General features: G+C 34.4%; 1 protein-coding gene across 4 annotated transcripts in view; it reads right to left on the bottom strand.

The window, feature by feature from the left end:
• LRRC7 (leucine rich repeat containing 7) overlaps positions 1-10799 on the bottom strand; it is a 510593-nt gene that overhangs the window by 24825 nt on the left and 474969 nt on the right. The gene's annotated exons all lie outside the window — the stretch shown is intronic.

Raw genomic sequence — 10799 nt, 5'->3', positions numbered from 1 at the left:
CTGTACTGGTGATATTGTAGTTTAGTTCCGTTGTTATTGTTCTGATTTATTTTGGTGGGAGCTTAGTTGGGTGGTTTGAAAGTGTGTACATGGCCATTACCTTAGAGTTACACAAAAAAACTTCATCAGCATGTTCAAATATTTCAATCATGCCACATATCACTGGATATCCATAGTATAATAATTTTGTACTTATTTTTACTTATTGAAAGTTCTTAGTTTATATATTTTTATATTAAAGAAATATCTTTTATTTCCCCCATTGCTAAATGCAGTTATATTCGTTGTCTATACTAGTGGTTCTCAACCTAATCCAATATACCTGAGGGTTGTGTCCCTTGGGGATAAACCACACTGACATTAGTAATAGAGGACATGCCTGCTGCCTTCAGTTAAGAATCATCAATATAAATAATCAAAATTAGTTTTAAACATAATTAGCCCAAGGTTATAATTTCAAGATCCCAGCTGGCTATTATTTGATATTTATGTCATGAAACATATATTCTTCTCTTAAGTGAGTGCTTATGGCTCTTTGCTTTTCTCGCCATTAAATTGCAGATTGTCTTGATTGGAATGATTTTTACTAGTAGTAACAGAGAGAAGCAGGTCCCATAAGCCTTTACTACCATGGGGCAAAATAAAACACAATCTTATTGAAATAAATCTTTGCAACTAAATGATTGACAGTTATGTAATTGCTTTCCTTGCAGTCTGAGACTTAGTTCATTCAGAAGAGTCAGTTAAGTTGACTGCTTAGCAAAGTATAGGTAATAGAGCCAGTTAATTGTTTGACTTTCTCAGTTTTCAATGGACTGATACTTATTTGGGGCACACATTGCCTTTGTTATTTTACTTACTCTTTTCTTTACTTTCTTACAATATGATTAATATTTCAAATAGCCAATCACTTAAAAATTAAAATATTTTACTACTTTTAGCTTTTCCAAATTTAAAACAGTATTAAATCTCTAGCAATACTATATAACCTTTAAAACTTAGATGAAAAGCATCTGATATTTTATCACTAATTCCTAAAATTGGTTGACTAATGATGTGATAAAGAAGATTCTGAAATATTGCACTTTAAAACCATAGTACATCTACCAATAAGGAAAATACTAGGAAACAAAATGGAAAACCATGTAATTATAAATTTGCTTTTAATTAAAGAAATTATATATGTATTCCTTAATAACATTTAATAAATGCCTATGAAAGCTGGCCTTGGCTGTTTCAGTGCAGAAAACAGTAGATGAGTGGAACTTTGGCTGTGTTACACAGCTCAAAATTGTTGCTCTAAATTATAGTAAAAATCAGATAATGAGGTTACATTTCATGTTATTTCTGCTCAGTTGGTAATGAGGAGTAGAGAACACAGCATGTGGTGCATTCTCTTTCTACTCTTAATGTTTCTGACATTGGGAAAAGTAGTGAACTTGCACGACATATATGTTTATTCCACTGTAGTTTTGAGGGAAATACTGACTACCTTAATGCCTTCCATTTGACCAAAAGGACTACCTTAATTGTAAAATTAAAATTTAACTCTAATAATGGAGTTATTTAATGTCAAAACTTAATAATAACTTTGTAAGTGCTCAGATTTCTGTATCCACAGACTCTAACCTATAATTGCAAAGAACCCAAAACTCAGAATTTTCAGGGAATTGTTCAAAATTGAAATATGTTAGAGTTTCAAGGATGAAAAATTATCTAAGATTTATAGGCCATGAATGGTATGATGTTGCTCTTCATCAAACCTGACAAAATACCAATGTTAAAAAAAATAATGTAAGCATTAAGGGCATAAGTGTTATAAAACTTAGCAAATTAATCATAGATGTTAATTTTGAATCATACTTTTATTGAAAGATCTTCAAAGAAGATTAGTCCACTCCCAATATGATTACTTTTTCACTTTTTTATTCAAAAATGTCTGTTGTGTGTTGAATTCCCAAAGCATTGTTCTAGGCATAGAAATAGGAAGGAGATGAAGCAGGGAGGCTCACATCAAAGAGGTGAGGCCATTCAGGAGGGGAAATAAGCTGTTGGCCTAAATAAAACTAACATAGAAAATGCCTTACATAGAGTAGGCACTCAACAGATGCATGCTGAATTGAATTTACATCTAAAGAGGGAAATAAAGTGCAAGGACAGCTCAGAGGGGGGCAAAGAGAAGAGGTGAAACTTCCAAGGAAGCTGTTTTTTTCTCCGAAGCATATGTAACAGGAGTTTCCTGGTACACCTGGCAAAAGTGCTTAGCGATGGATCACAAGTCCTTATCTTGTCTCATCCATCTCTTCCAGCCCTCAGTATGTGAAAAATTGGCTATTTCTGATAAATTCTACAGCATTACATGCAGGGACAAGAGTTTTAAAATGGTCCATATATATAATCATTTTTGTAAGAATTTAAAAAAACCCCACAAAAACCAAACCTGTAATTTAGATCCCTAGGCTTTAGCATAGGAAGCAACCATAAAAATAAGCTAATGTGGAGGGGCTTTTTTTTTTAAGGAAGGGGTTAGTTCAAATAATATTTTCTTCAAAAGGAAGAGAGCTAGCTCAATATGTAAAACATTTAAACAGAATTTTTCTGGAAAGAGGGAGGGGGAGAGAGTAAGGGGAATAGGTGTGAGTTGGAAGGGGATTGCACAGAGACCAGCTTGCTTGCCAATACCTTCCAACCCCCATAGTGCTCATGAAAACACAGTGTGAGAACTGCTGGTCTAGGCTAATCCCGTCTTTTTATAAATGAAAGACTTATGCCTCAGAGAGACCAAGGAACTTCTCTGGGGTCACACAGCCAGGGAAAGGGCTAGGGCTGAACCACCTGATACTGAAAGAATATTCTTTCTTATTATTTACCTCATTACTTTACTGAAATAATAAGATTACAGACACATCAAGTGATTTGAACTGACATTTCATTGGCCATGATAAAATAATGAACATTTTTCTTTTAAAAATTATTGTTATACCACCTCCTAACATAATTCTTTTCTTTACAGTGGTTGCAAAGCTGTGATTACGATCCAGATTTCTATCAGGTTTAATTTAACTTATTCTAAAAATATTAGTGGAAATAATATTTAGTCCTAAATTAAAACCTACAGAGATGCTGAATCTCTTATTATTATAGTTTCGACTCTGGCTTAATTGGGTTGTTGTGGCCATATGTCAGCTCTCTCTCTCTTGAAAGTAGAAAGACTAAGACTGTCTGCTAGGGCCAGAGAGAACTGAGAGAATTCTCAATGCCAGGAGAATTGAGAGGAAAATAAATTATTAAGAAGGAAACTTAGTAGGTAGAATGTACCTGATCAGAAAAGGGTATAAGAAACAAATATGAATCAGATTATGACACCATTAACTGAAATGGAAACCTTTAGGAATAGCAAACTTACATAGGAAGACAATGGAGTTTGTGGTACCAGCAACACATGCAAGAGAACTGTTGATCATATATTTGGAAATAAGAACGTAGAGTTCAGGAAGGGAGTCAGGGTACCATCATTAGCAACAGAGGTTAGGTTTTACTGCAGTGTGGTATTAACCAGATGCAATGCTGAGAGTTTTGTCAGAAAATAAGTTTAAAAGGGAGTATTGTGAAAGAAAGAAAATCTAAGGAGGGGAGCAAAATCAGGTTATAGCTTTGGAAGTGAAGGGCGGAACTGAAAGATAGTGTTTGTTGTTGAACTGGTTGTCTAGAAAAACCTGTCTTAAGTGAGGTAGGGGAATGTGAAACAGCATCCAGTTCTTCCTGCCAGAGGATGGTAGAAAGCTGGCAGAAGTAAAATGCAGAGATTCTCATGTACCAATGCACTGAGGGGAGGATACAGGACATCTGGGGTTCCTAAGAGTCCCAGGCAGGAGGAGACTGGGGAAAAGTCATCCTAAAGAGGGACCAAAGTACAGTGTTCATAAAGGCAACCTGAAATCCAAGAGAATCAAATATTTTCTAGTGGCACCAAGTAACATTATTTTTCTGCAGCATAGAGGAAAACACAGGGAAAGGAAATAGCTGGATTAATTCCAGGCTCAAATTTGTTTCTAATAAAGAAGGCTTCAAGATGTTGAGAAGCACAGAGTGGTGTCTGATTGAGGGCCAGCGAGACCCCTTTTATAACTTAGCTTTTAATTTAGCTTCAGATCCCAGCTTTTAGTTTTCATACTTTGTAAGTAAAAATGAGTTAGATCATTGAAAACACATAAATAGAGCTCATATCCCAGGAGAGAATAAGCCAAATACCAGTCATCACTGAGTCAAATAAACACCATGACTCTCTCTGTAATTCTAGTTCCCAGAAATGTTTTGGGTCTAGATGAGAGCTATGGTAAACTTCTAGAGGGCTGTTTAAGAGATCAAAACTATGGAGTGCCTGGGAATGACTTCAAAATACCAGAAGGGTTCTGAAAGAGTTATTTTTAAAAGTTTATTAAAGATTAAATGAGTTAATATATATCAAGTGCTTAGGACAGGGCCTGGCACACTATAAACAATCAATGGATGAATGTTAGCTACTATTATTAATATTCCTTCACTATTAATTTCTTGAATTTAAGAAATACAATTTTAATTAAGCCACAACAGCAAAAGGAGGAAATCTTAGAGTAAGGAACTATTTTCCTCTTGCTTAGCTAACACTAATTTTTTGACAGATGAAAATGTGAGAATCAGAGAGATTACATGAAATAGCTAATATCACACAGCTAGTGGTTGGGTGAGAATTTACGTTACAGTTGTCAGATTTTGTATTTTGACATGATTTGACTTTTTGAATGTTGTAAGGTTGTAACTAATGTTTTAGATTCATCAATGAATTCACTTTTTAGTAGTAATTGAGCTATTTCTTGATATGGAGCATTACGTTAGGCCTGTTTCAGGGAAAGATACTGACAGAATGAATTGAAGAAGATAGAATCTCAATTCTAGAGAAACTTCTCCTTTGATTCTTAGAATGGAAGAGCAAAAAGAATTTACACCGTATTTGTTAGCATGAATTTAGCTATCTGGCTATGTCTTGGGTAGTCCAGACAGGCAATCAAACAATTATGTTACTGCATTTGTGCAGAGCTTTTTCAATTAAAGTTCAGAAGAATCACAATATTTTGGCTAGTGGGGTTTTGTGGCTCTTTTGTGTGTGTGAATAGAATAGGCTGAGGAAATAAAGGCTGGTATTGTGCAATATTAATTGAAAGGTATAAATTCAATGATGTTTTGAAAAATAGATGCATATGATTTACATTTACACATATAATTTTAAATATACACATAATATAAATGCAAAAGATAATTTGAAAAATAAATGCTAAGTTAATGAAAATTTAAAATGTGTTGCCACATTTGGCTACATACATATGTTTTATATAAACACACTATCATTGAGTCAAATAAAATGTGTGCAATTCTGAGGAAATGACAACCTAATGAAAAATGAGAAATAAATGAGTAGCTTATTAAGTTGAAATTAAATTAACAAGAAAACAGTATAGGAAAGAGAAAGCTATTCTAAACATTTTATGCTCCATGAATTTGTAATTAATGGGTTTCTAGCTTTAGCTGATTCGAAAATATGAAAGAACATTTTACTATAACCTTTATGTTATTTCCAGAAGATACCCCTCCTTATTTTAATTCCATTTGACATCTTCTGTGCCACAAAGTGTTTAATTGCCCGTTTTCATGATTTAAACATGAAAAGATTGAGGGTTAATAAAAATAATATTTGCAATCCAACAAAAAGTAGAACTTTGCAGTTACATCTCATCAATTTATTGTAAAACACACTTGGTTTCTGGATTTACTCCCATGTTCCTTCCTGAATTTATCTTGGATTTCCTTCTGGTAAATGTTTTGTTAAATGGATAAATTATGCATGTTTATACTGCAGAAGTTTTCCACACAATGCTGTATTTCCTCTAGGAATTCTGTATATTTTCATTATCCAAGATGTTAAGCTTGAAAACTAGCCTCCGAGAAGGGTTGGCCACAGGGTTGGTGGGACTACCTAATAAGAAGCACAGCATTGATCTTTTTAGATTCCAAAAGGGAAATGATATTAGGGACAGGGCATATGATTTTTGGTTGACTTAAACTCACACTTTAAGCGGCAAACATTTAAAGGACCAGTACATATATATTTTGTATGTTAGATATATATTAGTACGTGAATATCCTGCGCTTTGAATGCCTATGGCTCTTGGTATGAGGGAATACTAATAAATAAAGCAACCAAATTAGAGCTATTAATATAAGGGCAAGGCTTCATGGTGTCCAACCCTGATGGCCAAGCATTATGAGAAAGAATAAGAATCTTAATTATAATTGTGCTTCACATGAACTACCTGGAATGAATTTCCACTTCAGAATTTTAATCTGATAGAGTACTCTCATTAAATATTGGGATATATTAGGGCTGAGTATACTGCATAATCAATACTACATTGACTCTATGCCAAGTCATTTAAAAAAGTTTCCAATAAAAAGTCTGAAGTCTAGGCCTTCAATTCTTAGAGTTCACATGAAAAATTTACATTGTTCTTTGTAAATGTGAGAAAATTTGAAGTTTTAATGGGTTTTACTGTAGTATTAAAAAAAAACCCTTTACAACCCAAAATGCAAGAATTTTTATTCTGCGTTAATTTGGGCACACATGCACTGTAGCTTGAATTTCTTATGAACTTAGGCTCAAAAGAGACATGGCAAGATAGAATAAAATCCATGGAAGACTGAATTATTTGTATGGAAACTTGAGTATGAAACCTAATAAATAGTAATTCCGAAGAAATTTACTATTTATCTGCTCTGATTTTAGAATGCCTGCTTTCTTCTTATCAAACATTGTCAAGTGAGATCTCCAACAAATGCAGTTCCTACCTTGATTTGCAGGGCAGTTTCCCAACAAGACACACACTCTATTGCTGTTACTTTTGCCATGAAAAGAATAATTCCTTTACTTTTGCCATGAAAATCGACCCCACATTTTTAGGGGGCTCTTTGTAGCTGGTCTCTGTTTTGGTAAGGAGCTTACTCTTAAAATACAGACTGGGGCTATTAAATGTTTGATATTCAGCTCTTTCTTGGCTCTCTTTCTCCTTCATTTCCTACTTTGTGTAATTTGGGTATGTCTTATTTTCAGGACTAGGTTGTGTAAAGTCAAGAACTTAGTTATGTTCCCTAAAATATTATTTCCATTGCTTGACACAATATTTTGTACATGGTGGGCATTTGATACATATTTTACAAATAAATAGATAAATTAGAAAATGTGATGAGTATAATGTTATCAGCAAAATTCGCTCCAGAGAATCAGCATCGTATAATGGTGTGAAAGTTGTCAGAATCAAACTGGAGTGAGTAGAGTTTAAAAACCCTCTGACAAATAGAGATGGAAAAGGCCACGAGGAGAGGGTTCTTATGTCTGTACACCCAATAACAAAACTATCACTCGAGACTCTGCTAAAAACACAACTTTGCACAAAGTCCATCAAAATCTTACACAAAAAATACTTCTGTAAAGGACGTCCTGTCCAGCAACTGCCTTTCTAATCTCGGGCTGTTGTCACCATTGTAACTGATCTTTGCAGCTAAAGATAATTATATCAAAACAATTATGTAATCCTCATTTCTTCCTTTAAGAATCCTTATCTTTCTTTTCTCCCTGAATTCAAACAATTTACTGTGGCACATGTTTCCCATTGCAATGCTCTATTCCCAAGTAAACATTTTCTTTTAGAGAACCTTTCTCTGTTTATTATTTAGGTTGACAATGGAAAGAGCTGAAATAAATTATTTAACATCTATCAACAACAGATACCTTAAAGTGTTGTCATGTGACTTAAATGACACAATATAGATGCTTAATTAATGTTATTTTCATATCAGCCAAACTGAATGGTAGAGCCAGCCTAAAAAATTTAACTTGTCTTTATTGGTTTTTATGTTTTACTTAATACTCAAAATACAATTTTCTTGATTTGCAGAAAGTATTTTCTAAATATTTTTATTAGTTACTGTGCAAGAAATTTATGTATTATGAACAAAACTACATATCTAATGATATGAAATGAAATTCTGGCATATAAAACCACATGTATCTTTTAAATCTATTTCTAGTTGCCTTCTAATAAAACTTTATTTAAAAAAATCTTACTCTTCAATGTTTACATCATTATAAGCAATAATTTCTCTGAGTTACATGATTACTCCCCCTCCCAGACCCCAACACCTCTGGTGTTTCTGATTTTCAACCACAAATTAGATAAACTGTAGAAATGTGGAACTTGTTTGGCCTTATTGGGAAATGCGTTAGTGAAATTTTCAAATACCTTAAGTTTATTTCTTTAAGGGTCCAACACTTCATTTTAACCATAAAAATATTTCTCACTCTGTATTTTTTGTAGCTTTTTTGGGGGGAAATTTTTAAAAATTCAGAAAAATGAACATACTCTGACCCTTTCATAATGCTTTATGGTGATAATGGTGAATATCTACACTCTCTGGGACAGAGCCATGGGCCCAGTTAGGTTGCTTCTATACCAAACATTTCCCAAAATGTGTTCCGTGGAGTGGTGCAGTTAGTAAAGAGGGTTGTGTGGTTAAACATGTTGGAAGATATAAGTCTGTAAGATTTTTAGGGTTTTTAGTATGCTTAGTACATCGTGAAATCCTGAAAGTAGGGATAGAGTATGAGGTGGTTTGAAAACTTATCTGACCATGAACTGTTTATTTCAAACATATCTGAAACGATGCCATTGGGAAACACTGTTCTATACCAAATGACCCCAGTGTGCTGTACTTTTGAATCTTGTCTCTGGCTTTAGAAGTTTTTGTCTTTATTCCTGCACAGTGAAGCCATTGGCTATGACTTTGTGCTTCTGGTAATGTTCCTGGACCCAGAAGCTTTACTCTTGGTGGTCTGGAAAACTAGATAAAAAAACTCCAAGTATGAAATAAATCCTCTCTTATGAGTAAAAGGCATGAGATTTAGTGCATGGACTTTGTGACATTAATTATGCTTCCTTAGAAGCATTTTGTTTGTTTCTAGTTTATGTTTTTGTTCCTGATAGCTGAGGCTGTTGAATAAATAGGCTTTACCAAAGTGAGATAATTCTTTTAGCAGCTAACCACACCTACTGGCCATTAAAGGAGCCATAAAACTTCCATTAAAACAAGGAAGGTTTCATTCAGTGGTTGTATACAGACACAGCACTGTATATTGGTGTGCAACAGATCCAGCCTTCCACAGACGTTTCATTTAGACTTCTGTGGAGTCTAAACTCACTTCTCACACTCTGAGCCTTGAAAGCTATCTTGAAACTGTCTCCCCCTACTATATTCCCTCATTATTCCCATCCTCACTATAACCCATCTCCAACTCCATGAGATTTGAATTCTTCAACTACATGAGAAACTTACGAAAATCCGAGGGTTTCTTCTTCCTTTATGACTCTAACACATGAGCCTGGGATCTTCCTCTCCAATATTCTGTCCTTTGTACTCCATGCTCGCTCTTTCTGGCATAAGCCTCTTATCCCTGCTCCCGAAGACTCAGTCTAGCCCACAGGCGTTCTTCCTCCTTCTTTCCTCCCTGTTAAGCCTGGAGGAACTCCTGCTCCATTAGGAGTAAACTCCCTTTTCCCCACTCTTTGCTCAATGGGAGATCTCCATGATCCCCAGCACTTCCTGCCACCAGGTGTCCTCTCCCACTCACTTGCTGATTCACTGGATGCAGTGAGGAGCGGCCCGCATCTTGTATTTTTGCTTGTGAGTTGCCACCCTTTCTGCATCCTAAGAAACATCTTCTTATATTAGTCACTTCATTTTCTTAACACTGTTATATATATCAGTGTTATAGATATCAGTATATAATATATATATATCAGTGTTATATATATCAGTATATAATAGATATATATATCTATTAGTTATGTTACAAAATCAAGTACTTTATTGTTTTCTAATGAATGCATACATTCATGTTGTCTCCCCAGCTATGAGCACATGATTTCCCTTCTGTCTATTACAGGGCTTCTAATGACATCCCTTTAAGACACTGATTAGGATGTGGAGTAGTGTTGTCAGTGGTTGTGAAGCAGAGCAGTGATAGGACTGATGGGTACCACACCCCATGGTTTTGGTGGAGACATGATGCTCTGAGCCAAACAATTTGCCAACAACTAACTAAAAAAAAACAAAAAAAGGAGGAAAAGCACAATAATAACTCTGCTAATAGTCCAAGTATTTGTTGACAGACTTATTTGTTGAGAGTGGTTTCTTGAACTGTCTGTATGAGTTGTAGGGCCATGGTTTTATAAGACTAGGAAAAAAAGGGAAACATCTGGCTTGTTGGAATTATTATTTCATTGATTATCCTATTTTGGTATCTTTAATTGGGTACCATATTTACATTGATTAATGGCAAAATTTGGATGTCATTAACTAATTCTCTATAAATTATTTAATTTCTATTCTCCTGCCAAAGTTAGGCTCATGTCTGGAGAAGGGAGTGGGTAAATGAAGGGGAGAATGGTGGGCTACCCTGATATAACAGAACATGATATACTTACAAGTGAGCTTTAGGCTATTACTGTGAATCATGTTGTTAATTATCAAGTCCTATATAGTCTTTTTTCCACAGCCTATTCATCTTTTCAAGAGAGTAACTATAATTAATAGATTTTCTGTATTCAGATATATTTTGAATTATAAAATGTATAATGAATTAGACTAAATTTTTTAAGTGAAAAGAACACCAGAAAAAAGAAACAAAATTACCAAAATTGTCACTTCAAAAA

The sequence above is a fragment of the Microcebus murinus genome, chromosome 2, assembly GCF_040939455.1.
Source record: "Microcebus murinus isolate Inina chromosome 2, M.murinus_Inina_mat1.0, whole genome shotgun sequence".
In the NCBI taxonomy this organism is placed as follows: Eukaryota; Metazoa; Chordata; class Mammalia; order Primates; family Cheirogaleidae; genus Microcebus; species Microcebus murinus.
This window is presented reverse-complemented; position numbering and strand designations above follow the sequence as displayed.